Genomic DNA, 6,606 nt, shown 5'->3' with positions numbered 1-6,606 from the left:
AAGGAAGGAAGGAAGGAAGGAAGGAAGGAAGAAAGAAAGAAAGAAAGAAAGAAAGAAAGAAAGAAAGAAAGAAAGAAAGAAAGAAAGAAAGAAAGAATATCCTAGAAACTTTGGACTACTGGAAAATAGCATTTTCCCCTTTAAAGTCAAAAATCAGAGCTGTGGCATTATGTACTGTAATTTTCCTGTAGAATATCCCTTTACCATCTGATAAAGTTCAGCCTGGCTGCCCTGCTCATCCCTAACAGGTGTCTGCTCTCTTCTGTCACACGCATGCCAGAGTCCAAGGGAAACTAGGTCCTAGGAATCCTGTGCTTGTCTCTGATCCTGGAGGTGCTCAGAGGGAAGAAGCCAGGCCACCAGGCCACTCATTCTGGACCCCACAACTATGGAGGACTTGGAGTATAAATCGTGGAAATAATTTAAATTTCTTCCTTGAACCAGTTTAAACAACATGCTAACCCAGGGAACCTATACGCAGGGCGCACACAGTTCCTGATCACACTTAGCTCCATACAGCTGTGTATTTCAAACTTCATCACACACACACACACACACACACACACACACACACACACACACACACACACGTTTCCAAAAGTGTTTGTGTCCTAACAGTTTTTGCCTGTAGGTGGCACAGCGCCCATGTGTGCTGTGGACTCTGTTTCAGTGCTGTGAAGGTTGTTAGGACAGACCAATTGAGAAGGTAAGGCCAGCCTCTAATCGGAGCCACACCTGCTGGAAGTTTACTTAAGGACTGGAAGAAGGAAGCTTTTGCTCTTTGCCAGCTTGCCGAACCTCACTAGCAAGTCGGTTTCTACAATGGCACTAGGATTCCAGAGTGTACTGAAAACCAGCTGAGACATCCAATCTTGTGGACTGAGCAGCTACTGGAGTCTCCAACCTTCCATGCCTTTGTTGGACTAGCTAAACCAGAGCCTGTGAGTCATTCTAATTCATGAATCTATATTAATGATTCTATATACAGAGAGAGACGCCTTCTGTAAGCTCTGTTGCTCTAGAGCACCCTGGTGAAGACAGACGGTCAGTTCCCCCTACCCCACTATGGCCTTACAGCAAGCTAGTCTGAGCTACCCCTCAGACCCCGGCACAAGGTTTCCTCTGCTCACTCTGCTGCCTGCTGGACATGTGGATGTGTGGCCCCACCTGGGCATCCTACAGTCCTGGGGTGGGGGTGGGGGGTTGTGACTGTCCTATAAAACTCCACATCCTTTCACAACCCGACAGCTACAGCCTAGATGTGCTCCAAGAGCAGCATCAATGGGCATCGTCCCGACACGTAAATTCTTTGGCCACTGGGTGACCTTTAAAGTGCTTCTTTGTATTTATATGACTCTACCCGTGTCCCCTAAAGTCCCAAGTCCCTGGTAGCAGCATTGAACAGGAGTCTGGACCTCAGGAGCTGACTTTGGTTTCCCTTTGGGGAGGGGACTTCAGAACACATGCCATTGTCTCAGACTCTGACCCGCTCTTCTGTTTTTTAAAAGATTCTCTTCCTATCATCTTTTGACTTCATGTGAGTATGGGAAAGCTTGAGCGAGGTGGGGGATGGGGGGAAAACACAGCTGCTATCCTGGCACTTGGGTGGTGCAGGCCTAAGATCAGGAGTTCAAGGTTCTCTTAGGCTACACAGCGTGTGTGAGGCCAGACGAGGCTACATGGACACTTGGAGAGCTTTGGCAAGAAAAGGGAGTTATGGGTTAGAAGGGTGGAGAGCGGTCCTGAGACTGAGTCACCACTGTCTTCAGCTCTCACCATAGCAACAAGTACATTGACTCAATTTAGTCAGGTCCCAGGAGGAGGGGCTGGCTCCTTCTCCCAATACTGCTAAGTGCGGTTTCTTTCCTTCCTCCTCAGCTCCCAAGGCAATCTGTGTTTCTGTTTTTATGAGGTCCGCCCCTCTGCAAAATCACCTTATCACTGGTGGGAATGAAGGAGTGAACACTCTCACACACGGCCTGTGTTTTGATGTGAACGTCCTTTAACCCAGCCATCCACTTATACAAATAGCATAAGGAGATCATCTCAAATGCAGGCACTGACAGGAATGAGAACGTTCCCTGCATTAGTGTTTACATAGGATTAGCAACAACATAAGGCCCAGAAGTCATAGAGACGAGCGGGAGTCCAGGGCAGTCCACAGCAGGGCAGGGACCAGGCAGGACTCTAGGGCCTGATTGGACAAGGATATCACAGAAGCAAGGAGGGTGTGGTCCCTGGGAAGCCACAGGCAACCCCAGTGAACTTGCTAAACTGAGGACCTGGGACTTGGCACAAGGCAGTGCTGTGCATACAGAAGAACTGTTTATAGCATACACACACTACAACACACACGTGTAATGTGAACAGGAGGGAATGTGGCATATTTTTAGACAGTGGAGCTTGCTCATCTGAAAGTGGGATATGGGTTAGAAAGTCCCAGGTTCAAGGCCCCACTCTGTCTTCACGGAATAGTCACAGACATTAGCTAAACGTAAGGACTTCATTACATATGAGGAAGGCGACCAGAGCATCACAGAGAGTGAGGGTGTGGCTTGACTAGGAAAGGCCACTGTGGGCTAATGTATTTGATGCTTGGTCATTAGGGTGCGGAGACACTTGGGAGGAATTAGGAAGGGTGGTCTTGTTGGAGTGTGTCACTGGAGGAGGGCTTTGCGCTTTCAAAAGCCCAGGTCAGGTCCAGTGTCTCTCTTCCTGCTGCCTGTGGATCTCAATTTCCCTAACACCCTGTCTGCCTCCCCGCCATGATGATAAACCTCTGAAGCTGTAAGCAAGCCTCAGTTAAATGCTTTTTGTTTGTTTGTTTGTTTTGTTTTGTTTTTCGAGACAGGGTTTCTCTGTATAGCCCTGGCTGTCCTGGAACTCACTCTGTAGACCAGGCTGGCCTGGAACTCAGAAATCCTCCTGCCTCTGCCTCCCAAGTGCTGGGATTAAAGGTGTATGCCACCACTGCCTAGCTTAAAGCCTTGTCCTGGCGGTGATATCTCTTCCCAACAATGAAGTATACAAAGTAACCAATAATAATTACAGTTTCCTCCTGCAGATGGCTACGGGAACATTCCTCTCCATCTCTCTTTTTGTGTGCAGTCAGTCCTTTGTCCTAAGCTGATGCCTTCTCCAGTGTCCCCAACAGGACAGGGTTCCTCTGACTTGACTGGGGAGAAGGCATCAGGGCTGAAGCCACAGATCATTAAATAACAGTGACAGAGCTCTTCTCCTCCTTCTCTTCTTTCTCTGTGAGCATGCCCATTCTCTCTTTCTCTTCCCGCCCCCTTCCATGGCCATTCTCCTGGTCTCAGTCCTCGGGGCCAGTGAACTAGCCCAAGGGAGGCTTCATAATAAGACAAAGCCCAGGGAAACAGAAAACTGTAGGTTTTTTTGTCTCTTGAGAGAACTGTGGGTCCCAGATTACTAAGCTGTGGAAATTGCTTTTTCCTCCTGAAGCCTGGACACCTGGTGAGCTGAAAGGAACGCCTGTCAAGTCCTCTGCCTGACACCTACACCTAGCAGCTGCCATGGGCACCCCAGGTAAGCGGTCTTGTACCCCACTCCTGCACATGGCCTACGACTGCCAGACCCTCTGTGCTGAGTGCCTGCTGGGGAGGCAAAGATACAGATGAGAACCCCAAGGGGAGCACAGAGAGTTTCCCAGTCCTGGGTCACAGTGGCTCCCCTTCCTCACTTTGTCTTCTGTAAATTCCCAGGAGTCACCTCCTCAATACCCAGTCTGAAAAATGGGAGCCAGGAGGAGAAAGAGGGAGGGAGGGAGGGATGGAGGGAAGGAGAGGAGGAAGGAGGGAGGGAAATTATAGGCAGGCAGCTCTACTCCTCTCAAGGTGACCTCCTATCAGCTGAGCCTGGGGCACAGTCCTTGAGGAGGCAGCCTACCCATCTCCAGCCTGAGCCATTCTTCAGTCTTAAATGTGGCCTTCAATACAGGAAGGGTCAGTTTTTTCATCCTAAATTTCAACAGCACTGGATTAATAAATGTCTAGGAGTTCAGTAGCCCTTTGCTGGGGGTTGGGAGGGAGCTTCTCCATCTAATCAGAGCTTAAATGCTTGAGCTAATGAGAGGTTCACAGGCTGAGTGGAGGCACCAGGGGAAGAGGGCCTTGCTGGAGTCAGGAGTGCACTGGGGGGGTGTCTCTGAGGTTGATGGGTGTGATGGAGCTCATTCTGATAAGAAGCCTGGCCTCAAGCTCACAGAGATGCCCCTGCTCCAGCTTCCCAACTGCTGGATTAATAGCATGTTTAAAATTCTTCTGTTGGCTCTATAGACCATTCATTCATTCATTCATTCAACCACACATTCAGAGTTTTTAAAGATTTATTTATTTATTTATTTATTGTATGTGTACNCGGTCTCTGTCTTCAGACACACCAGAAGAGGGCATTTGGTTCCATTACAGGTGGTTGTGAGCGACTGTGTGGTTGCTGAGATTTGAATTCAGGACATCCAGGAGAGCAGTCAGTGCTCTTAACTGCAGAGCCAACTCTCCAGCTCTTGCTCAGGACCCGCTCATTCTGGCCCTGCTCCCCATAGCTGTGTCTTCAGACACACCAGAAGAGGGCATCAGATCCCATTATGGATGGTTGTGAGCCACCATGTGGTTGCTGGGAATTGAACTCAGGACCTTCAGAAGAGCAGTCAGTGCTCTTAACTGCTGAGCCATCTCTCCAGCACCACCCCCCAGTCATAGATTTTAAAGCTGGTGTTACTTGCTTTTATCATTGTTGTGACTAATAAGAAGAGATTTATTATGCTTACAGTGTTGTATGATCTGGTAATTCCAGGGATGCAGACAGGCAGGAGGAAGAGCCATCAGTTCACATCCTAGCAGACATCAAGCAGAGACAGACAAAGCAATGACACAAACAGTCAAAACAAGACATTGGCCACCAACCCGAGAGACACACCCTCAGCACACTCCTGACTCCAACAGGGCCCACTTGCCATGGTGCCTCCGCTCAGCCTGTGAACCTCTCCTTAGCTCAGCCATTATGCTCTGATTAGATCAAGAAGCCCCCTCACAACCCTCAAATAAGGAGCTACTGAACTCCTAGATATTTATTAATCCAGGGCTGTTGAATCTCGGGATTAAAAACTGATCATGCCTGTGTTGAAGGTCACATTTGGGGCTGGAGAATGGCTCGGTGGTTATGCATTTGCTGCTCCTGCAGGGGACCTAGGTTCAGTTCCCAACACCCACATCCGGCTCACAGTCTGTAAACTGCAACTACACAGGATCCAATGGCCTCCATGGGCACCGGGCACACACGTGGTGCACACATATAAATGCAGGCAAACATTCATATATACAAAAAAAAAAATATGAGGAGAAAGATGTGAATCCACATTCAAGGGCCAACACCAGGCACACAGTAAAAGGAAGACATCACTGGGACTTCTGCTCTTCCTGGGGCTGACAGGCTCACATCCTCATTGTTCTCAGCTGAAAGAGACACAAATCCCTGCAAACCAGGACACCTCCCAGGTTCATTCACTCCCTCAGGATGTCATCATAAAGGTCACTGGGCAGGTGGCTTAGAAAGAAAAGATCTCTTCTCTCAGTGCTCTGGACTCTGACACCACAGCAAAGTGCAGCAGGTTGGCCCTGGACAGCGAGCTCTTCCTGCTTGGCAGAGAGTTCCCATGTCCTGTCTGTGTGCCTGGACAGAGAGACAGGGGCAGGGAAAGAGAAAACAGACAGGAGGAAGAAAGAGAAGGAGGGAGAAGAGAGGGCAGTTTCTTCCTGTTTCTGTAAGGGTGCTAACAGGATGGGTCAGGAGCTCACACATACCCTCACTTAATTTCAATATTATGTGTCCTTAAAGATTCTGTCTCTAAATAGAGTCACCAGGGTTAGAGCTTTTACAAATGAGTTTAAGGACACACTCAGCCCCTAACATTAGTGACACCATTAAAATACTCTACATGACAAGGGCTCAGACAAGCAATTACCCAGCATGCCCCTGACCCATTCAAACTCTTATGCACTGTCCTCTAACCATATGTGTTTCCTTCTCATCTAGACAGAGAATGCTTTGTTGAGAGTGTGGTTAACTACCTCCTGGACACAAGGAGCACAGAGGACCTGCAGCTCCTGCTGACAGAAGAGGAAGCCTGGAAACAGCTTGTGGCAGGAGTTGATTTGTCCAGGTCACCTCCCTGAGGGATGCCTGCAGTACCAGAGTTCAGGCCTGGTTAGCTTGTTCTGAGCAGGAATACTCTCCCCACACAGACCAAGTAGTTAGGGTTCAGGGTGTCTCTTATCAGCAAATATTTCCCTCACCATGTTCTCTACCAGGGAAGAGCCTCTGCCTGGGGGGAGATGGCAGCAGCCACAGGGAACAAAACTATTCCTGCCATTGGCATCCCTGTGACCATGAGAAGTTAGTTCATTCCCTTCTTCTTTATTGGGTTAGTGTTGATTGGCATTGTAAGAATAATAAGATAATGCATGTGGAGAGCCTAGCATGTGGCCAGTACACATTAGGCAGCCTGCATGCAGTATTTGCTCATCAAATGTTAGCTTTTATAGTCTCTCTCTCTCTCTCTCTCTCTCTCTCTCTCTCTCTCTCTCT

Source organism: Mus pahari, chromosome 17 (genome assembly GCF_900095145.1).
Source record: "Mus pahari chromosome 17, PAHARI_EIJ_v1.1, whole genome shotgun sequence".
Classification (NCBI taxonomy): Eukaryota; Metazoa; Chordata; class Mammalia; order Rodentia; family Muridae; genus Mus; species Mus pahari.
The sequence above is the reverse complement of the archived record's forward strand: the minus strand, read 5'-3'. Positions refer to the sequence as shown.